Source organism: Leptodactylus fuscus, chromosome 10 (genome assembly GCF_031893055.1).
Source record: "Leptodactylus fuscus isolate aLepFus1 chromosome 10, aLepFus1.hap2, whole genome shotgun sequence".
NCBI lineage: Eukaryota > Metazoa > Chordata > Amphibia > Anura > Leptodactylidae > Leptodactylus > Leptodactylus fuscus.
Window position 1 is genome coordinate 37,327,861 of NC_134274.1, and position 24,867 is coordinate 37,352,727.

At 42.5% G+C, this 24,867-nt stretch overlaps 1 protein-coding gene across 1 annotated transcript in view; it reads left to right on the forward strand.

The window, feature by feature from the left end:
* Nucleotides 1-24,867, forward strand: part of RPS24 (ribosomal protein S24) — a 253,575-nt gene that overhangs the window by 73,877 nt on the left and 154,831 nt on the right. The window lies entirely within an intron of this gene.

A 24,867-nucleotide genomic window follows, 5' to 3' on the forward strand; every position in this document is an offset into this window, starting at 1 on the left:
TAACATGTCAGCGTCTTCTATCTGGTCTCTTGATTTTTATTACAAATGGATGTTTTATGGGTATATGAAATATTAGATTCCTGTGATATTGTGCATCAGGTTGTAATCCAAGCTCAGTATCAAAAAAGGAATAAAATCAGCTGTAGTAGACGTCCACACATAGGTCAACGACAACACATGATATGCTGTGTACCAAAAGGTTCTCTTAAAACCACTGAAGCTATTCTGTCCAAAAAATTGATATGGCTGTAGTGGTAAAAAGTATATGGTTATTGGAGAAAAGGTAAAGATGTTGAGCACTATGGGCACTAAACCGACAGCATCCCATATGGACTAGTGGTTAAAGAGGTTGTCCCATCTCAAGGATCCTATCTATACTGCTAGCTTATGTGGATTTAAGACTTTTCCTAAATACATTGCTTAAGCAAAACTGGTTTGTTTGGCCGCTATCTGAGATTCTTCACTTCATTGTTTGCACTTTGTTTCCATAACCACGGACCTGGGGATGATCTTATCTCCCCGCCCAGGACAAGTGATGTAGCTCCCTGCTCTCAAGAGGGAGGGGGAGCTGAGTGCTCAGTGCTTGTATTTCTGGGCTCTTTATCTCTGCGCCCAGGAAAAGTGACGTAGCTCACTGCTCTCAGGAGGGAGGGGGAGCCGAATGCTCTGTGCTTGTATTTCTGAGCTCTCTATCTCTCCGCCCAAGACAAGTGATGTAGCTCTCTGCTCTCAGGAGAGGAGAGGAAGCTGAGTGCTTGGAGAAGCTTGTATTTCTGAGCTGTTTATCTCCTGCTTTTCTAGTTATCAGTCAGCTAATTGAATTTTGCTGATAAGGGCAGAGATGGGGAGTCCATTAAACACAGACCTAAAAGTGAGTGGAATTCTTGCATGGGCTTATTTTTCTCTCTACATTAAAATGACATGAACAAGTCTAGCCGATTGTGCATACGTTTAAGGAATTTGGATGGGACAGCTGTTACTTGTACAGCCAACAGATATCGGTTGTGTATAGCCAGCGTATGCTGATGGCAATGCCTAGGTATGGTGCCAGACTATAGCAAGAAAAGAACAAGAATGGTGAAACCTGCTGGTCTTGGAATTCAACAGTATTCATTTTGACAATAAAGAGTGAATTTTGTGCTTATGCACAACAGAACTATCTGGTCATACAAATGTGTTATTGTACAATGATAAAGCTAAAGGCAAAAACACTTAGTAAAATCTTCAGCAGTAAAATTCACTGTCTTATTTGCAACAAAGGGGTTAACCTTGATAGTACATCTGCTACTCTCAGTACCTCTCTGGCACTCGCTGTGTGGGATGCTTTCCCATTAAACAAAGTCAGCCAAGCAAAGCAGATCTCATATAAATTACTTTTACAGAAAAAGGCTTCAAGCAAGGTCTCCCCAGCAGCTATAAGGGTCTTGTTAACCCCTATGTGAACAGTACGTAATGAATGTCAGGCGGTGTTTTATGAACAACAGTGAAATGTCGAATCATGAATTCAGTGTATTCATTCACACGTGCTGTATTGTAAACACTGAATTGTGTAGTATCTAGGATTTATCTACATACAATGTGTTTAGGAATAAAATTGGGTCTGAAAAAGGTTCAATGTAAAAGAAAGCCAAGCTTGCTTATATTTTGAATTTGGTTTCTGAGGACTGTTCTCAGTGTAAATGGCGGGCATGTGATCTTCTGCCACTATGAAGGGACTCTTTCCTTACCTTTTCTCTTGACTCAACCTATACCGAAAGGTGTGACGCCAAGTGACCACATGATTTTGTGATGTCTATCCAATATATTGGTTGTTTTGTGACCTTCAGCGTGTCAAAGGTTTTATTAGCTTGTATTGAATTTGTTTAGTGGGAAATTTCAATCCTGAACCAAATTAGAGTTAAGGTAAGGATAATAATAATAATAATAATAATAATAATAATAATACATGATATTGATATAGCGCCAACATATTCTGCAGCACTTTACAAGTTGTAGGTTTCAAGTACAGACTAGGGTTGAGGGATCGAGAAAGATCAGATCCTGATCGGTGATCGAGCAAATTTCACAAGCTGGGAAATGATCGAAAACCGGATTTTAAAAACGATCCTGAAATCTCAAGATCAGCTCAACTCTAATTATTATATTTCAGGATCGTTTTTAAAATCCGATTTTCGATAATTTCCCAGCCGATCCCAATTGTGAAATTTGCTCAATCGCCAATCGGGATCCAATCTTACCGAATTGGCAATCGAGAAAATTTCACGATCGGGATCGGCTGGGAAATGATCGAAAATCAGATTTTAAAAATGATCCTGAAATCTCAAGATCGGCTCAACCTTAGTACAGACAAAATGAGACATTAATAAGTATTAAGTCAATTCACACAATGTGACTGAGGGCCCGGCTTGTAAGAGCTTTTAATCTACGAGGTAGTGGGGGTAACATTGGAGGTAGCATTGCTTACACAATGTTGCAGCCATTTTTGTGATAACGGTTATTTCCATTACAAATATAAAGCTGTATGGACACATTTATTATTTTTGTACTGAGACTGAAATCATATTGATCTTGTAGTAATGCAGAGACACAAATTATTTTATAGGGGTTGTCCAGCCATGGGAATTAAAAAAACAAAAAACCTTACAAATCCCCCACTTCTTCCATTTTAAGATCTTGGAGCCACTCCTGGTATTGGTATCCGGGCCTATAAGCATAATGTCCCAACATGGACCTGTGGCCTCTGGATCTAGTCATTATTCTCTACAGTGGTCACATGTCCATGATGAAAAGCCATTGCTGGAAACCAGAGAACAGTGGGGGATATAGAATACAAATGGAAACAATGAAGTCTACTAAGGATATGTTCATACATAGAAGACATACAGAAAACCTGACAACTTTTGGCATGGATTTTGGCATGTTCCTTTTTTTATTTGGCTTTTTGGGCTAGTCGGAGTGTGACCCCCTACTACAATTTTGGTGCAGAACTACAGTAAGATAAGACATAAAGCGTCTTTTCTCAGAGTTCTGAAAATAATGTGTCAAATGTGAGGATTTTTTACATGAATTCTCCAAAAGTCTGAAAATATTCTAAGATGAGTATTACTTCTTTCATTATTTTTTGAGATGAGTGAGTAGTATTCAATCAAATACTTCGCTCCCATAGGAATGCGTGTAAGTGTCCGAACACCAAGGGGTTAAGCGCAGTGAATATTTGATGTGCTTAACCCCTTGGTGTTCGGCCACTTACACACATTCCTATGGGAGCGAGGTATTCGATCGAATACTACTCTCTCATCTCTAATTATTTTATAATATTTTATGGTTTAAGAAACCTTTACATGGCCGGAGAGCCCCTTTAAACTTCGCATATTACCTGAATATTATTCACTAAATTCCTTTGCCACCTGCAGGTAATGTTTTTGTTTCCAAAGGTTAAGAAAGGGCCAGACAGTTCTGGGGTCATGAAGGTATCTTCTGCTCCATTACACCACTGAATAAAAAGCTGTTGAAATGGGTTACTATTAAGACAGTAAACTATTCACTATCGAGAGTCGCCGTCGACCATTCCCATGGAATACGGTGGCATCGAGGCGGCTTCAGGCCTTAGATAACATCACTTCAAGCCTCGAAAACAGATTCTGTCCATCCATTTTCCCCTCGTGAACCCATGATAGCTTTTTATAAACTCCTACTTCTAATGGGGTGAACTGTGAAAGGAAAGATTGGGCCTGATACCTTTGTGAAGGCTTAGTAAGCGACCCCGTGGGATCTCAGATAGAAAATATTACATTACCTAAAACATTTTCTGTGACAAGGGTCAGCACACCAGCACAAACATCGGTTCCCCTGCATTGAATCATTTATTTATTTTTCTAGTTTTTTTTTTTCTATTTTTCAAATGTATTTTATTTGTATCCTTTACAGAAATAATTTCTAATATGTTGTCGCTCCAGGTATCAAGAGATTTAATGGGGAATGGTTCTGCTTAGAAAGACACTCTTCTTTTCCATGGTACACCTGGGGATATCTGGATAGTTTGTTTTCCAACATTTTGTTAAGAAAACAGTGAGAGCAAATCCCTGAGAACAGATTCTAATAACTGAGTGGATCTGATATACATTAGGGTGGAGATATGGGGATAGAGATCAGATCCCGATCGGCGATTGAGCAAAGGAATTCCGATCCCGATCTTTTCCGGTGGGATCGAGGTCAGAAGTTATCTCAAGATCGACTCACCCCTATTCATGTATATATCATTAATAGGGTGGAGCAATCGGGATCCGGAAAGATCAGATCCCACAAATTTCACGATCGGGATCGGCTGGAAAATGATCAGAAATCAGATTAAAAACTATCTCAAGATCGGCTCAACCCTAATGTGTACAGTTTCCTATGATCACTTGGTCATAAGCTTAGGTAGAACGAGGTAGCAGTCACACCCAGGCCATGAATCATTAGGGGGATGAACGTCATTTGTGTCACATACCAGCATTATAAATGGTAGATGGAGACCTATTACATATTTGCATTGGAAATAGGAACATAAAGTTAAGCCTTTACAGTGTATAGTGAACCCTACCATAGCCACCATAGAGATAGCTAAAGCGGCATCTAGTCGCGGCTAGCCGTTTTTGGATCGGACTCTGCTTCAAAATCTGGATTAAAAAACCCTGTGTGAACTTACCCTTAAGCATCAGAGTCAGACTTGTAGCATGAGTGAACTGATGTGTTTTACCCAGTACATTGCTTTATCTATCTTGTTCTAATTGTCAGATAAAGTTGAATATTTCTCCATAGTGTTTACCTGTGGTTGCCCAGATTATAGACCTATTCTCTGTTCAGACTGATGGCTCAGTCCCTGCTCCCAGCCATCTATATTCTCTTCTCTTCCTCTTCCTGCCTATTGTTTCCAGTGCTGACCCTGATAAATGCCAGAAAAGATTCCTGATCAGTGTCTCTTATCTCTGTATGTAAATCCAGAGATAACTTGGCAGTGTACACCAGGTTCACACTAGCTTCAGACTATGGTAACACATGGAGTCAGATGGACTCCATTGACTATAATGGGGTCGGCAAGTGTCCGTCATTTTAAAACCAAAACTGATAGAGGTAAAAGTACCACATGTAGGACTTCTTCCTCCATCAATTTTCAGGCAGACACTGCGATGGAGACTCTGGCGCAGATATTAATGTAGTCTTACAAGCATGAGCACATTGCTGGACTAAGCTTAAAGGGATTCAATCATCAAAAAGCTGTTTCTTACCCCTAACACATAGGAATAGCCTTAAGAAAGGCTACTCTTCTCCTACCTTTAGATGTCTTCTCCGCACCGCCATTCGGTAGAAATCCCGGTTTTCTTCTGTATGCTAATGAGTTTTCTCGCAGCACTTGGGGCGTCGCCAATGCTGTGAGAGAAATCTCCAGCGCTGCCTCTATTTTCGCATGGAACGGTCTCTCCCTGTGTCTTCTTCCGGCGCTGGCTTCAAACTTATAGGCATCCGCAATCGACTTTACCGTCGGGCCTCGGGCAGAGCTGACTGCTCATGCCCGTGGCCATTTTCTTGTGGCCGCTTACACAGTAAACTGGTGTTTACATTTGGCTATATATTTGGTTAAAGAAACGGGAAACTTCTCCATTTTGGGATTTGTTCCTATTTAGCTATTAAATATACGGATGTAATAAAGAATGAAATGATATTGTTGTGAAGGGGCATTTAGGCTAGGATGAAAATTTCTAAGATGTAAGATGTCAAGTAGTCAGTCGATCACATAGTGAAAAGTTAGGACTTTTTTTTTTTTATATTTTGACTTTTAAGAATCGTATCATCTCTTATAACACATCATTTCCATCCATAACGTTCTTGGCTAAAGCCTCACATATGAAGCTAATAAGATCAGTGCTCTTTATAGTTGTAGCAGCCATTTGATATAACTGAAAGGGCTGCGGAGTACTCCCTTCCTTGGCTTTGTCGATGTATTGAAAGCATAAGGTGTAGTTTATAGCACTCTGTCGTCTCTCATGTTGTTCTACATGATGCCAAAAAGAGAAACAATTCAGAACGAGAAGGAGTATGTGTTCAAACTAAGTCTAAAGGACACATAAAGTAAGAGAATAGTCAGGTGACTTAGAGTACAGCAGCACCAGCACCTTGTAATAGCAGGACATGTAGTCAGCTATAAATCGAAGCAATGAAAAGAGAGAGAACTCACAGGAACTATAGTGCTTTAGAATTTATAATCCCACCCACAAGCCTTGGTAGCATAAAAACAACTGTGCAGGACAAGAAAAGTGCTTTAAGGCCAATGTATGTCATTGTGAAGGAGGCGTTATAAGTTCATGACTGCACATTTAGAAAAAGACTGAAAAAGTATGGTGACTAATAAAAGTACAAATGCTCTTGAACAATATCCTTAGACTTAGGAGGTCAAGGTGGAAGTAAATTTTGATAATTTTAGGGGAAACTTCATTCCCGACTCCAAATCTGTCAATTATCCATCTCCAGAAATCTAGTAACTATAACTTGTAGTATACTCCCTTACTGGCTATACAATAATAAACGCCCAGTTTGTGATATCATTGTGCCAGCCTGTGTAACATCATGGGCGCCTTGTAGGCTGCATGCCTGTAGTATCCTGGAGTGTCTGTTGGTGCAAGGAGTCGATGACTATAGTGTTTACTTAATTCTTGCCCTGAAGAATATGGAACAGAGCGTGTGCAAGTTTTTTAGGACACTTATTATGGCTGCAAAAAAAAACTTTTACCGATACTGGGCTCCAGGGGTACATTCTTGCTGGGTTGGGGGGTCCTCAGCAAGGAGCATAACTAATGTCGCACAGGCCCTGGTGGAAAGCTTGACTCTGGCGCCCTTGTGTAACCATCTGTTATGTCGTATTCATACATGCTCTTCTCTTTTTCTTAAGATGTTGGTATATTCACAATTCTATTTTTCTCTTTTTTTTTTTTTTTTTTTTTTTTTTTGTTTTGCCTTGGTATCAGCCCTCCTCTCATTAGGCCCAAATGTTTTTGTTTAGCAGGAGACTATCAGTCCAGTGAGACCACATAGTAAGGTGTTGCACTTGTGGGGTGTGCGGACCATAGTTGGAGGGCTTTGCCTGGCAGTTGGGGTACTGTTGGGCTGCTGGGTCGCTCCCCCTGTTAGTACTGTGCTGCTACAGTATAGGTGGTTGCCATGTGATGTCACACTCTGTACAGTATCGGCCCACTAGACAGAGGTTGCCCTGAAGTGGTCTAACAGCTGGGAACCCCACAGATCAGCTGCACTGAGAGAGGCTCCAGTAAGGTTTACATGCCAGGCACTGCACTGCTCAATCGCAGTGCAAAGTGTAGCAGTAGATTTAGGTACTGAAGCACTGTCCATAGACTTCAGTGGAGGGAATATCTAAAGTTGCACCACAAGTGAGCACAACAGCTCTTGGCATGTAAACAATACCGGTGTGTGCTGTATCTAAACAGCTGATCTGTGTGAGTCCTGGCTGTCAGACTCCAGCAGATCTAACAAAACTTCTGGGTGACTATACATAGACACATATAGCACAGATATCTGAGAAAGAATTGTGAAATATTGTTTCTTTAGAATAAACTGGTCATCTGATGCCACATATCGGGATATGTTGATCAAGAGAAATGAAAACAACTTTAAAGCCATCTCGTGCGTCCATCACAGGAACACATCACATGCTTATTTGAGATCTGACGATCTTATCAAATAATGCATCTTCCATCCTTCATCTGTGTCCTTGCCATTGAGGAGTGCGCACCCGTTTTTTTCATCACTGTCTGCACCAGCCTTCTGACACCGACATCATACGGCCACCGTTTGCCAGTCGGTCCACCAGGGTGTCTTGCGACCCTCACTCTAGACCAGTGGTTCTTAACCTTGTTTGAGGTACCGAACCCCCCAGTTTCATATGCACATTCACCAAACCCTTCTTTAGTGATAAATCAAATATGATTTATTTCCAAATTCAAGACATAGGTATATGTTTTTTTACTGGTACACAAAAAGAACCATGCATATAGCCTAGGGTTCGATCGAACCCTTGTTAAGAACCACTGATCTAGACGATTCTGTCTATACAATATATTGTGGACCCCCAGGACATTGGGAAGCGGATCACTTCCAGTCTAACTTGGACTGGGACACCGCACTGAACTATATACTGTCCCGACAAGAGCGCGATCCATTCTGTGCTTTTTTTTCCTCCTATACGCTGTAAATCAATCTTGGTGGATAACAAAGTGGCTTTTCTCACCTAACTGCTTCTATTTTTATACACATCCGTGTCTAAGACATTGGCCCAAGCATATACAGTATGTTTGAGTGTAAATGAGCTCTAAGCTATAGGTTGTGACCTAGACACTTGTGTACAAAGAGAACGCCTTGAATATCTAAATAAAGGACGTATTTGTTGGCCCTTTACAAACAAAGGTATAAGAAAATGTTTGGACTGATACGCGATCGGTTTCTTCTTCTGCAGTGACGTCAATGAGCACAAATATCACTACACAGAGCACAATGGTGGATTCTTATAATGAGGACTTGAATGATGTCAGACCTCTCCCTCCTGAAAGCCGCGTACATGCGTAGAGCACTCCATTAGCTATTCAGGATGTGTTATCACTTGTTTTCGCCTCTGGCTTACAGCACAGTTAAACATGTTTGTACTTTTTGTATAATTGATGTCATTAAGAAACAATCCTACCTGTGCAGCTAAATTGGCCCTTTGGTATTCTATGGGTTAAAAAGGCAATGCATTGCTGCTACCCCCCGTATATTTATGTGGAACTCACAAATGCAACATATTGCTTCATATATAGCCCAATGCCCTAGATGCTCACTTTAAGAGGGGTGGAATTAATGAGGCCGCTGCCGCTCCTGCTGCAGTTGTATGCAAGACACGCTCAGCTCCTGGAATTCTTTGTCTGTAGACAGAGATCTCACTTTACAGAGTTGGCTGCCGCTCTGTCTCCAGGACTGATCCTTAGAGCAGATAATGAACACAAGAATCGGAGAAGGAGGGGTAGTGGGAGAATGAAAGGGGAGGGGGAATAAAAGGCGAATGGGATGAAGGAAATAGGAAAAAGACAGGCAAGTTCAGCAAAGCACATAGAAGATATAGCGAAGAAACAGGAAAGATTGAAGAAATGAGAGTTTAGTTTGAGCACAGTATAGCGGCTTTACATTCAGAAATATACTCTATTTTTAAGCCGATGTGGCGATCTCTGTGACACGTACGAAGACTAGAACTACTCGATATTTCACAATGACCTGAATTCTAGTATGCTACAGGGACTCCTGTGTTTATATATATATATATATATATATATATATATATATATATATATATATATAATGTGAGAAGGTGAAAGGTGGGGTGCTATAGGGTATAGTCATGGTATATCACCCCCAGATTCCTCACTTATGTGTGGTCCAGGGCGGATCTTGAATAAGCTGCAGCGGAGGTGTGGGTCATAGGTGAGTTACTGGGCCATAAAAGGCTGCAGAGCCTGCACTTCATGTTGGATCCTGGGAGGAGGAGAAGTGGTTGGGTCTGTCCTGACACTGAGATTCCCGTGTTACGGTACAGTGTTGTTTTGGTTGATCCATGTGCTTGGTAGTAAGTAGGGATGCAAAAAGAGAAAGACATGGCCCGCACATCCCAGTGTTATACATGATCTAGTGCTTCTCAGCAAATTCTACAATACTGAACATGAGGTTCTTAGTATAGATATTGATCAAGGTGTATAAGCCCACTAGCCACTTCACGGCGGCCTCTTTATAGTGGGTCCCTACTCTACTGGGTGCGGCGCCGCACAGCAACCACCACAATCGCAACACGGCGGGCAACCCAGTGGTCCAGCAACACCCCTACCACCAGACTAAGCCCCCAGGCTCTGGGCTGCGCCACCCCACAGACACAGCACCACAGAAGCAGCAGACACCATGCAACACCGCACCATGTGAGCAGATCTTAAAAATTCACCTTACTATGTTGCCCCAGTCAGAGGACTGAGAGCTAGTAGGTGGGTCCTTTTTTTTTTTTTTTTTTTTTTTTTTTTTCCTGCTGCTTCTGTGGTGCTGTGCCCGCGGGGTGGCGCGGCCCAGAGCCTGGGGGCTTGGTCTGGTGGCAGGGGTGTTGCTGGACCACTGGGTTGCTTGCCCTGCGGGCGCTGTGTTGTGGTTATGGAGGTCGCTGTGCAGCGCTGCACCCAGTAGTGTAGGGACCCACTATAAAGAGGTCGCCATGAAGTGCTAGTGGGCTTATGCACATTGATCAATATGTATACTAAGAACCTCATGTTCGGTATTGTAAAATTTGCTGAGAAGCACTAGATCAATGTATAAGGTTGGGATGTGTGGGCCATGTTTTTCTCTTTTTGCACATAAATAGTAAGTAGGGTTGAGCGATCGGGATTGGAAAAGATCGGATTCGAATCGGCGATAGAGTAAATTTCACAATCATTATCGGGATCGGATGGAAAATGATCGGAAATCAGATTTTAAAATCGATCCTGAAACCTCAAGATCGGCTCAACCCCACTCCATAAACATAAATCAACTAGGGTTGAGCGATCGGGATCGGAAAAGATCTGATTCCGATCGGCGATCGAGTAAATTTCACGATCAGATGGAAAATGATCGGAAATCGGATTTTAAAATTGATCCTGAAATCTCAAGATCAGCTCAATACTAGTAGTAAGCCACATGTACAGTTAGTATTTTCTGTTTAGTTAGTGCTCGGATGAGCAGGTTTTGTTTTTTTTATGCTTGAAGTTAAGGCTGTATTTTATTTTGCTTATCCTGTGCTTGACGTAAAGGTTTATTTATTTTGCTGTTTTATTAAAAAAAAATGTTCATTGTGAACCCTATATTGTGCTGACAATCTACAAAAAAAAAAAAAACATATTGTAGGATAGCAACAATCTCCACACACCCCCACCCCCCATGCATGAAAGAGAAACTAGCACTTGATGTTTTTAGTTTGTCTTATGATCCCAGCCATGTTGCAAGAAAATTCTGAACTTGACTTAGAGGAGTGTTATTTTTCAGCAGATGGTTCTAAAGACAGTTTTTGGGGTTTTTTCCCATCAAGGAGCAGTAATTTGCATGTATTTCCCATAATTCCTAGAGAAGCACGAGTTGCCTTTTAAGGAAGGCTTTCTCCCCTTTCACCAACTCCAAGTCTTTGCAACCTTTAATAGGCACAGTTCCATTGATTCTGGCACAGTTGGAATTATTCCTCTAGCTCCCACCATTCCTGAGCAATAATTTCTGTTCGTTTCTGAACCCAATATACTTCTTTACTGTCAGGTGGGTGGGCCTGGGTTGTCTGCTCCAGCCTAGGACCTACCATCCAACAATAAATAGTCTCTCTACCATATTGAGTGCTGAAATTAATAACATTAATTACTCAGGAGCGGTGAGGGGTAGAAAAATAATTCCATAATCAGTGGGGCTGCACCTATTAAAGGATATAATAGACAAAGGTGTTGAAAGGTCCTCTTTAAATCTCCCTATGCCTGTATGAAGGTCTCCACAAGAAGTTGGAGCAACACGGTGGTTCAGTGGTTAGCACTGCAGCCTTGGAGAGCTGGAGTCCTGGGTTTGAATCCTGCCAGGAACAACATCTGCAAGGAGTTTGTATGTTCTCCCTATGTTTGCGTGGATTTCCTCCCATAGTACAAAGACATACTGATAGAAAAAAATGTACATTGTGATCCCTATGGCTTATTATTTTGGAAGAATAATATTAGTTGGTCACTGATAACTGTGGACCTTTTACATTTGGAAAGAAAAAGAAATCCTTACTAGAGATGAGCGAGTACTATTCGAAACGGCTGTTTCGAATAGCACGCACCCATAGGAATGAATGGAAGTGGCCGGCTTGCCGACGGCCGGCCGCTTAACCCCCTGCGTGCTGGCTACATCCATTCATTCCTATGGGTGCGTGCTATTCGAAACGGGAGTTTTGAATAGTACTCGCTCATCTCTAATCTTTACCTATTCACTTGCCTAGTTCATAGTCTACTGCCACCACTTTCTGAAAGAGCTTGCATAGTTTGATATGGTTTCCGTTTTACTGATTTAACCCATAGGTTGCATTATAGATATTTCTGTGTACAGCCTGGAACTGGTCTGCTTCCAAAAGCCATACAAAAGTGTACTGACGTAACTAATACAGCGCACAAAGTTACTAATTTATATGGGAATGATAGTTTTTCCAGTCAATAGGTTATAGGTAGGGTTGAGCGATCGGAATTGGAAAAGATTGGATTCCGATCAATGATCGAGTAAATTTCACGATTGCGATCAGAATTCCGATCCTGATCTTTTCCGGCGGGATCGAAGGCAAAGGTTATCTCAAGATCGACTAACCTATTCATGTATATATCATTAATAGGGTTGAGGGATCGGGAAAGATCGGATCCTGATGAGCGATCGAGCAAATTTCACGATTGGTATCGGCTGGAAAATGATCGGAAATCGGATTTTAAACCCTAGTTATAGGTGTCTTGGTATCTGTATCTGTAATAAAATTCCATACCATACATTTTCAGCACAGTGGAAGTGAGATCCATCTACTTTCTCACCTATAATAGTCATCTTTAGGTTTTTTTTTTTTAAGAAACAACTTTATAAATTGACCAGGAGTAAAAAAATATGGTCATGCTAAAAGGAGGGGGGCGGGGGGTTCTGCACTTTTTCCTAAGCCAGGTGCTTTAGCAATAAATGAGAAAATCAGACTTACTCGGCAGAGCACATACGGCCCAAGGAGCAGCCCCAGGCACTTTGTTCTGGCAGCGCTAATTGGACTGAGAGGACTCGGGGCTTAACATTGCCTATGGCTCTCAGTCCAGCAAAAAGGTTCAGAGGGTATATAATAGGAACGAGTGGTGGTGTACAGCAGTCAGATGACCAGACACTGACACTACTTAGTGATTCCTGTCAGTGGTAATGCCAATGAAACAAATCAGTTCTAGTCAATGTCTTCAGACCAGATTAAAATGAAGTCTACAAGTGACCTAAAGTATTGGATAGCACTCACCTGCAAACAGGTACAGCTGTACATATTTATACACACCATATAGCATGGATGGGGTGCAAAATAATTGTAAAAAATGGCGCAGAATAAAGCGTACAGAATGGAACTGAGAATTACGTTAGCTGTACGAATACTGTCTGTGTGCCATAGACCATGTTCTCTCAATATGTGATGAGGGGAGGTCCAACACCAGGGACCCCCACAGATCAGTGGACTGAATGGATTGCAGTTTGTGGGGGAGCTCCAGAAACATAGATGATATTTCATGGTTTTTTTCCTGGGAATGCTTCTTCAGCTAGTGTAATGGATTTGCAGTACCAGAACTTTACCTAGAATCATCCCATAGCCAAGGTTTGTGACCGCGTAATGTTTATTTACAGGGGCAGATTTACTGCTGTGGTTTCAAATTCAATGGCACCAATGCCATTGAGTTGCAACTATTAAATGTGCCAAAAAAAACACACGAATGACATTTGTTTGCTGTCTGTTTCTATTCATGGACCCATCTGAAACATGGAGAGAAATATAACCTGCCCCAGTCCGTATAATAATCAGTTGGTCCATGTTTTGTCAATGGAAAATGATGATGGCACATGGACAAAAACCATTTGGATGTAAATAAGGGAGATATTATGTGACCATCAGCTGAGATGGATTTATCTGTAAGCATTTTGAGGAATGTTTGTAAAACGTATAACCCTTCGTTCACATCTGTGTTCGGTATTCCACATGGGGACCACCCAAACAGAATACTGAACGCAACTGCAAGCGCTGTGCAGTAAAAGCACATGGACCCCATGATTTGTGCTTGCCACGCGCTGCCTGCACGAATCATGCGGACAGGAAAGTAGATTGTGAACTACTTTCCTATCCACACGATCCCTGTGGAGATCTGGCGGCAAGCACACAGACCCCATTATAGTCTATGGGGTCCGCGTGCTTTCACTAGCGCACCGCTTGCAGTTGCGTTCAGTATTCCGTGCAGGGGGGCCCTCATGTGGACTCTCCCAGATGGAATACCAACGCAGGTATGAACGAGGCCTAACACTGACGTTGAGGAGGGGTCTGTAGCAGTTCTGGTCACTAACTCTTCATTACTTGCTCTTATTTTGCTTGAAAGAACCTGAACTCCTTCACTTTATTAGCGGCATTTAAAATGTAAATAAAAAGGCTTTGAGGAGACGTAACAGTTTCCCTTGGTATCTGAATTATTCAATTATAATTAAAGCTATTAAAATACAGTTAATTAAAATTTTGAGATTGTTTTCTTTTGCACTGATCACAGACTCGCCGTTAGCTGTTTGATTCCTATTAAAAAATCATCATGCTTTGCTGTGCTCATAAACTCAGGAACTACACGCAGGTTTTTCATGGGATATTTCAATAAATAGATCAGATTAATGTTGTCGTTATATTGCGTTTGCTTCCAGGAGACAATCTGCAATTGTGCACACAATAGGCTAATCTACCTTAGGGACATGTGCAGGGAGTGTTAAGAACATATGTAATGCACAGAGTAAAGCCATTCGTTACAAAGTTTAATGCACAAAATAGGTTTTATCACTATTTATATAGTATATACACATGTTATGTTTTATATATGTGGTTGTCTATAGGATCCTTGTTTATGGGGAGAATGGGAGTCTAGATCAGTTTATGTGCCATGTACCAAAGGATTTTGTTTCCTATGGTAGGCAAGGCACATTTTATAATATTGTATACTTGCATATTTAACTATATATTAGAAGTTTTGTGGCCATGAATATTTTGTATATTTAACTTCCCATAGAAATTATAAAGTACATGAAACATGCAAACATTTTGTGCATAAATAATACCTCCATACTGTACACATACATAATACATTCTATATAGTCTGCAGTCCTGAAAATAACAGAGTACACCTGCTTCGATTACTACAACACACTTGACAAATTACAATGTGTCATTATTTATGCAACAAAAACTAGGCCAAAATAATACAGAAGCATTGTGTTTAAAAATAAAAACATCCACCATAATAGTGTAATGGATGATGGGACTTTAAATATGGCCCCAACTCAGTAGCTGAAGGTTCTCATGCCTGCCTTAGCAATATAACCATTGAGGAACAAACCTCAACTTTCAAGCCCCAAGGTTGAGGGGTGATGATTTGGGGTTGTTTTGTAGCCACAGGACTTGGGCACTTGCAGTCTTTGAGTCAACCATAAACTCTTCTGTATATCAAAGCATTCTAGAGTCAAATATGAGGTCCTCTGTCCAACAGCTAGAGCTTAGCCAAAACTGGGGCCTGCAACAGGACAAAATCCCCAAGTATACTAGCAAGTATAAAATAGGAGGGAAAAGATAGAAGAATCAAGAGGGTCAGTCTTATGTGTCTTGGTAGGGAGTTCCAGAGTATGGGGGATGCATGGGAAAAATCTTGGAGACGGTTAAGTGAGGAGCGGATGTGAGCGGAGTAGGAGGTCATTGGAGGATCTGAGGTTATGTGTGGGCACGTAGTGGGAGATTAGGTTGGAGATATATGGAGGGGACAGGTTGAGGATGGCTTTGAATGTTAATGTTAGTAGCTTGAACTCAATTCGCTGGGCTATAGGTAGCCAGTGGAGCGACTGGCAGAGGGGAGCAGCCGATGAAGATCGGGAGGAGAGGTGAATTAAGCGAGCAGCGCAGTTTAAGGTGGACTGGAGGGGGTCAAGGGTGTTTGCTGGGAGTCCATGGAGAAGGGTGTTGCAGTAGTCTAAGCGGGAGATCATGAGGGCCTGGACGAGCATCTTAGTGGTTTCAGGGGTGAGGAAGAAGCGGATTCGATGGATGTTCTTGAGTTGGAGGCGGCAGGAAGTGTTGAGGGTTTGAACATGTGACTTGAAGGATAGGTCGGAGTCCAGGGTTACCCCAAGGCATCGGGCCTGTGGGACAGGGGTAATTGTGTTTCCATTAACTTTGATAGATGGGTCACGTGGGGGGGCCATATGGGGTGGGGTGAAGATGATGAACTCTTTTTTTCTTCATATTGAGTTTGAGAAAGAGGGAGGAGAGGAAGGATGCTACAGCTGCTAAACAATCTGGAACTCTGGCCAGCAGGGAGGTAATATCTGGTCCAGAGATGTATATTTGGGTGTCATCGGCATAACAGTGGTATTGAAAGTCATGAGATTCTATGAGTTGGCCCAGGCCAAGGGTGTAGATGGAGAACAGGTGGGGTCCTAGGATGTAGCCTTGGAGATGAGGTGAGGAGGTGGTGTGCAAGTGGGAGATGCTGAATGTGCAGTCAGTGAGGTATGAGGAGATCCAGGAAAGGGCCAGGTCTGAGATACCAAGGGATGAGAGAATTTCTAACAGGAGAGAGTGGTCAACTGTGTCAAATATCAACTGTGTGAAATACTGGGGTGGGAACCTTAAGAGAGATGTCCATAAATGAATTGCCACAAATCACGTTGGACTCAATCAACATTGTAAAGAAGAGTGGGCCAAAGTTCTTGCAAGATGTGAGAAACTGATAGTCATATAGAAATGCAGTACTTAAAGGGATTGTTACTAAAGGTTGCTCTACAAGCTATTGATTATGGTTCACAAATGAGTTTTCCATTTTTGGATTTATTTTTGCTAAATAACCATTGACTGGTTGTAATTGAAGTCTTATTATTCATCTGAGGTTGTATTTACCTTATTGAAGACCCTCTAAGGACCAGATATTTTACATTGTCCTGTTACATAACACTATATAATTCAAAGAGGGTGTAAAACATGTTTCACTAGGGTTAATTTGCATAGATGAGGTTAAGATGTACTAAGGGAGCAAGGACAGATCACGTGCCTGTAGTTTTCAACACTTCTTTATGGTATCTGTGGCATTGCTCCTGTTGGCAGTTTCTGGCATTATCTATAGGAAATGTAGATCGCTATGCATTGGATGGAAGTACTATTATTTGTAAGGGAGATATGGCAGTATTTCTTTCGTGTGGGCACTATTTGTATGACAATAGTCGTTGAGGGGCATTCATCAATTGCACAATTTGTTTAACTTGTAATATTTCCATGCACCTAATTTGCTAAAAAGGTGCAAGAGCGTAAGGAATCTTGCACAAATTCATCTTAAGGCTAAGGCCCTACGTTGCAGAAATTCAGCTTTTTTGTTGTAGATTTTGTTGCTTTTTTGAGCCAGAGCCAAGAATGGCTATACAATGGGAAATATATAGGAAGTTCTTATACTTCTACCTTCTGCTTCATCCACTTGGCTCAAAAAAGCAGAAAAAAAAATTTGCAACAAAAAAAAAAATTGCGCAACGTGAGACCTTGGCCTAAGAAAGTTGTCATTTCAGTGCTGTCAGATATTTTGGGTTTTCACATGCTGGCTGAGGTCAGTTATGAACCAAATCCACTATGTTATAGTGTGAAGTTATTGGAAATTTCTGATGTGCTAACCTATATTCACAAGGAGATCCCGTGAGCTAAAATAACCCCTGAGTTTTTATATTTGTATTTTCTTGTTTCTTAATTGTTCCCTTTTTAAAGGTTGTAAATATGATAAAGCGGGGCCTAATCGGTTTAATAAACTATACATTTTAGCAGAAATTTTACATTTTAGATAAATGACTAGTGAAAAATGACTTTTGGGTGAGTCATTTATCTAAAATCTAAAATTTATGCAGTACATTAATGCAACCACACATCCCAATGTAGTCAGTGCTATCATTTTATAATCTCCTACAAGATTTTAATAGACTGACCCCGGCACACAAAATGAACGTTTCTTTACTCTTTTTAGTAGACTGAATTTGAAAAAAGCTCAATACCGCCCGTCTAGACATATAACTTTTCGGCATGAACTGCAACCGGTGTACATCAGGTAAAGTAACTATAATATTTAACACTAGATATGTGGGGGATATGTGCCAAATAGTGGTGTTTTACAGTCCCTGCAAAGTGGCAAATCCGGTCCACACATTGCAAAAAAATACCCAAAACGGAAATGCTGCAATTTCCAAAAATTTTGTGTTTTTGGAAATTGCAGCATATCCATTATACCTATGGAAACGGTGATGGTTACCACATAGGTATTGTCATGGAGAGGGACTTGGTGATCACCAGCCCAGTAACTGTGGGTGACTATGGCTGGTCAAATTCAAAGACTAAGTGCTAGCACTGAAGAACTCACACCATACAACAAGTGTTGGTTAGAGATGAGCGAACACTAAAATGTTCGGGGTTCGAAATCCGATTCGAACAGATGCACACTGTTCGACTGTTCGAACGGGTTTCAAACCCCATTATAGTCTATGGGGGGAAATGCTTGTTTCAGGGGTACGCAACATTCGATCAAATTCTACTTACCAAGTTCATGAGTGAGGGTCGGGCTGGATTCTTCTCCCTGCGCAGTGTCCCCTCGTCCTCTTCCAGCCTTGAATTCACTCTGCCAGGCATCGGGCCTAGGCAGAGCCAACTGCGCATGCCTGCACTACAAGTGGACATGCGCAGTTGGCTCTGCCCAGGCCCAGGCCAGAGCTGGAAGAGGACGCGGGGACACTGCGCAGGGAGAAGACTTCTAAAGGTAGGAGAAGAACCAGCGTTGATTGGCAATGTATAGCATTCTGCCAATCAACGCTGGTTCTACATCGAATCTTAACTTCGAACAGCTAGTAGCACTCGATCGAGTACGAGTATTTCGAATACTGTAGTATTCGATCGAATACCTACTCGATCGAGTACTACTCGCTCATCTCTAGTGCTGGTACAAGCTCAGTCTCAGCAGCGCACATACAGAGCCTTTACTGAGCATGTGCAGGTTTTTATATCCAGTTTCAGGATATAATTTTATTAGTTTTGACCTTCACAGTATAATTGACGAGAAAGTTTGCAAACAAAAATTGCAATTTTTTTTCCCCACAGTGCTTTTTGGCTGCAGCCCGCTACTTGGGGCCTTGGCCTAAGAATCTTTTGCATTTCTTTCTACCTATCTGACTATTCATGTAATTTATCATTTGTTGGCTCTAGTTTTGTCACCTTGTTGTTGGTCATAGGTCCAACCTTTCTATCTTCCGCCTTCTGCAGCCACTCCCATTTTTCACTTCTTCTCCCCTTTCCAAATACATTCATGGCAACAGTATCTTGATCCCTCCTTGAACTGAAAATACTTCTTAACAGGGGTACTGGGCTAAAAATATTGATGAACTATCACTAGGATAGGTTATCAATATCATATTGATGAGGTTCCGACACCCAGCACCCCCACCGATCAGGGATACCAATGACCCTACTAAAGAAATGACATTCAGCAAATTATTTGGAGGGGTGCAAAAGCAGAGGGGGTATCTTTGATATTAGCGACTATATTACTTTGTTCCAATGACAAATATACAGCAGCAGCATCATTGACAGAGCACATAAATAGTAATGGAACAACTTATGTTCTTTGTGATAAGAATCTCAATTAATTCTATAAGTACAAAAATTTTGGCCCAGTAGTCCCTGTCAGAAATTCTATTTTAAGTCTGTCAGCAATCTTCTTACATAAGGTATTGGGTAATTTTGCCACTGAAGCGATTTCTCATTTACATGAGGAACATTCAGGAAATGAGCGCTCCAGGGGGTACTGATTTGATGCAATGAGCCTCTAAATTTCCATGAATCATAAACTTGGTATGCTAACTATTAGACGCTTAATAGAACAAATTATTCCGACTGTAAAGAGTTTCTTTTAGAACTTCTAAAAAATTTTTAATCTGCAGTTATTTTCTATTTCGAAGTTAATTTCATGTGCATTTGAGGGGCACAGCCATGGGGTCCAATGTAATCCCCACTTATGTAAATATCTATATGAATGACTTGGAGGAACATGTGTTTACATATCCCATCATATCTTATCAATTTTAAGTAGTGGAAATACATAGATAATATTTTTGGGATTTGGAATATGCCATGGTCATATGCAAAGCAACTTTTGAAACCACAGATCTTGATAACTTCACAATGGTTTGTTCATCAGGATTAACACAGTTCCTGGATACCAAGAAATATATTTAGGGTGTTCAAGTGAACACAGGCTTACATGTCAAATCAATTGACAAAAACAAAAAAAGTCAACATCCAATAATAGGGTGAAATGTTTTAGATGGAACAAAGACAAGGGTCAAAGAAGACGACACACAAAACACAACAGAAACCACAAAGTGGGGGGAGGAGAAGTCCTCCCTAGAAAAAGTGGGGAGAGGTGACCAACGCACCAAGAATCACGTTAACAACTAACGCGAGGACCCCGGGAGGGAAAAAACCAAGCAAGAGCAGACCGGCTCCCCCCGAAGACCCCGCGCCACAAAAAAGAAGAAGATAACAGGTAAATGAACATACAGTAGACCGGCCAGGCCTAGAACTCAGAGGGAAGAGAATCAGCAAAAAAGAAGGAAAAATTCAAATCAATCAAACAGAATACAACAATAGCAAAAGCACCCCAACAAGGGGGGATAGATCCATCTCAGGGCGGTAGGGCAGCTCGCCCGGAGGGGCCATCACCAGCAGCCCTGTCCGGGGGGCGCTGGCGGGGCCGAGCCCTCCTCTGGGGAACCGGGCGTAGATAAGGAGCAGGGGCTCCGCCGGGAGCAGGCCAGCTAGGAATGTCCACTGGAGGGAGATGAAGGGCCAACATGAATGATGGGATCTCAGCAGGATGATGAAGGGTGAGAAGTTGACCATCTCTCCGGACCTGTAGACGGAAAGGGAAGCCCCAAGAGTAGGCGATGTTGTTGCGCACTAGGACATCCAGGAGGGGCTTCAGGGCTCTGCGCTTGGCCAGGGTAATACGGGAAAGGTCAGGTAGGAGTTGTATCGGCTGACCCTGGAAGAGGACTGGAGCAGAGTCTCTAGCTTTGCGAAGGATTTGCTCTTTAAGCTGATAACTGTGCACTCGGCAGATGACGTCTCTCGGATTGTCCTGGGAGGGAGTGCGGGGGCCCAGTGCCCTATGAGCGCGATCCAATTCTAGAGAGGAATCCGGGGAGGCACCCAGCAGGGAATTGAAAATGGAGCAGAGGGTACCTTCCAAGTGCCGAGGTTCAACCGACTCCGGAAGTCCCCGCACTCTGATATTGTTGCGCCTGTTTCGGTTCTCCAAATCATCCAAGGCGTCAGAGAGTCGCTGCAGTTGGTGGGAGTGTGTCTGTAGAACCACATCGTGGGAGTCCACAAGGGCCGAAGTAGTAGATGAAGAAACCTCAACCGCAGCCACCCTATGCTCCAGGCGCTTAACAGAGGAAGAAACAGCAGCCAGCTCAGCCTTGTAGGACCGCTCCAGTCTAGTAACATAAGATTCCATGTCCGCTTTGGTCGGGATGGAGCTGATAGTAGCACTGAGACGACGCAACTCACTCAAGGCATCACCTAAGGGGGCCCCAGGTACAGCAGTCATAGATACAGCAGGGTGGCAGATTGTGGAGGGACCCGGGAATGAACCAGCAGGAAAGCCAACAGAAGTCCCTGTAAAACTCACAGATGAGGTAGAAGGACCAGCAGCATGCCATGGGGTCAGGGAGGCCTGAGTAGTCTGTGCAGGTGGGGTCACAGAGGGCTCAGATTGAGAAACCGGTACAGTAGGGGAGCTCAGGGTAGCCTGCGGTGGGGCCTGCATAGGGGAGGCAGGAAGAGAGGGCCAGTCCAGGTCAGAGGCAAGCACAGGGCCCTGGGGGGAGGGAGAGACATGTCCACGCACCATACCTGGGGAAGAGGAGGCAGCCGGAGGAGTGCAGAGGAGTGACTCTTCTAGTGCCGGAGGCGGGGGGCTGGAAGCCAAGGAGGACGGAGGAGAGCTGTTGGCAGTCTCTTGTGGTGGTGTCAGGGCTAGAGCAGAGCCGGATGGCAGGTTCCGGGTCTCTGCACACGAGGCGGGCGCCATCTTGGCAGACCCGCCGACAGCAGCAGACGGGCCGAACAGCCGGTGAAGAGCCGCTCCCAGAGCTAAGGGAGGCGGCGTAGAGGAGGAGCGCCCTGTGCCCCACTTGGATCTCCCCATGAAAGAAGTCCGCGGCAGGCCGGTCCGGGGTATATGCGGCACGGGGTAAGTCTCGGGCCGGAGCCGATATGAAGCACGTCTCTACTCGTGCATCGCCAGGCCACGCCCCCCCTGAAAACCCTTTAAGGAAACAGTATATCTAATTATGCTATGCCGCTCTATGGGAGTTATGGGAATCAAGTAGAGCAGCACTGCTTGGCTGTTCCCATAAGTCTCACCCTATGGGTTGGAGTTTGGGCACAGTTATTCTCATCTGGGTAGTGATTTTCCGAGATGGGAATAATCCTTTACAGAGCCCATTTTGCTCATTTTGCCTTCAGGTCAATTTTTTTATTTTTTTTTTCTCCCTGAGCTAAATTTTATGTTTTGTACAAAGCCATATGAGACGTTTTACTTAACCCAATTTGTGTTTTTAATGCCACCATTTTGGAGTACAGATACAGTTTTTAAGACTTTAATAAATAGTATTAATTTTTTTTTTTGGGAGGGATTGAAAATAAAACAGCAATTTTTGGTTTGTTGGTTTTATGGTATGCACTGTATAAAAGATGTTTTGCTTTGTTGTGCAGATCAGCAAGAGTCCTGGGATACCTAATGGATACAGTTTTTTCTGTTTTACTACCTTTGCACAATAAAGAGCTTTACAAAAATCTGTTTCTAATTCTTGGCAGCTGCGTAGCGGCAATAGCGAGAACATGGAAGAATTAACCATTACACTGCTACATCAAATGTTTGTGTAACAATGGATCATGATAATGAGGATATTAAGCAATGTACATACTTGAATAAATAACTCCTGTGGATCTGCAACTGAGCGCTTACATTGCCATCATGTAGTCAAGGCAACTGCTGAAGGTGCATGCTTCCATCATCCTTAATCTCTACTTTTCTTTCTAAATGATGCTGTTTGCACTGCGTATTGGGCATCCTACGTGTACATTTTGCTTGTTTGCTCGGCAGTGCACATACTTGGTTGTGTATTTGACATTTGCATTGGTTAGCATGGGCTTGTGAGTGTTTGCAATTGCCGTAACCTTTGGTATCCTGATGTGATCACAGCCATGTACTGTATGATATGTGCACTAGTATTTGCTGAATGCAACATTACTACAGGGTTTTCAATACTATCGTGTATCCGTGCAGGGTAGTTCCAGTTTCTTTTTTAATTTTATAACAAATATGAATATTTTTGGGTGTATTTGACATATTTTTGCCTGTAGAGACATGGAAGAGCCAATCGCCAATCCCATCGCTGTTTATGATCTGTAATAGGCTGTGCCTGTGCTTTTTAACTCACAATAAAGAAGTTGGATTGTAGTGCTGCTGATTTTCTTCTTTTGTGCGGCATTTGATCTATACACTGGGTAAAATTGCACGTTTTTGACTAATCGTGAGATACCTGGTGCACGTGACACATTTTACACTTTGTTTTGTATCTTGTGTATTTCAACTACTTGAAGAATTTAGTGTGGTTGATGGATGTTTGGTGGATCATTTTAGAATATAGATAATGCTACGGAAAATAAAATAAAAATAATATATGTAAACTTTCCATCTTTTGGTGACATACTGCTACTGTACTGTTTGCTTAGTTTGCTCTGTTGATATACTGTAACCTATCTAACTTCCTTTTTAACAGAAAACAGGCAGTAGCTTTCTCCCTGGAAAGTCTAAGTATTGTGAATCTGCAGATCTAAAGCATTTACCTAAGGGGGGAATGGTAACATCAAATGGTTATATGTTCGGTTTTATACCACCTAGAAAAATAGTCCATCAGAACCCGCAGCAATGACTTCAGTGCTGTTCTGCTAAGCTCCGGAAATGATTATAAACAAGCTGAGCATTGATAGGCTGAAGCTTTACTAACCAGTACTAGGCTTAAAGGAATTCTATCATTAAAATTGTATTTTTTCTGCCTACCATGTCGGAATAGCCTTAAGAAAGGCTATTCTTCTCCTACCTTTAGATGTCTTCTCCGGGCTGTCGATTGGTAGAAATCCTGGTTTTCGTTGGTATGCAAATTAGTTCTCTCGCAGCACTGGGGGTGGGCCTCAGCGCTTAAACAGCACTGGGGGCATCCCCAATGCTGCAAGAGAACTCTCCAGTGCCGCCTCCATCTTCGTCTGGAATGGCCACTCTTCACGTCTTCTACCTGGGTTCAAACTGTGCATGCCCGCCGGCCACAAAAAAATGGCCGCTTACACTTACTGTGTAAGCGGCCACTTTCTTGTGGCCGGCTGGCATGCTCAGTCGCTTTGCTCAAGGCCTAGAAGTTCGAACCCAGCTCTGGAAGAAGACGCGAAGAGAGGCCATTCCAGATGAAGATGAAGGCAGCGCTGGAGATTTCTCTCAGAGCATTGGGGATGCTCCAGTGCTGTTTGAGTGCTGAGGACCATCCCCAGTGCTGCAAGAGAACTCATTCGCATACCAACGAAAACCGGGATTTCTACCGAATGGCGGCCCAGAGAAGAAATATAAAGGTGGAAGAATAGCCTTTAAGGCAAAAAAAAAAATACAATTTTAATGACAGAATCCCTTTAATTTCAGAACCGCTCTCCTAGGTTATCCAATAAGTGAATGAGGAGATGCAGGAAGCATCTATTGGCTATGAGTGGCCTTCAGCATTTAGCTCCATGATCACATCAAGCAGTGCAAGGGGCTACGGGAGGATTCTCCTGTCTTCTAGTGGGCCAGTCCAATGCTGTCTAAAGGATCCCAACAACAACATAACAGACTATACTGGCCAAGTGGGGAGTCGGTGACTCTCTGGGTCTTGGAAAATATGGTAAATGATCAG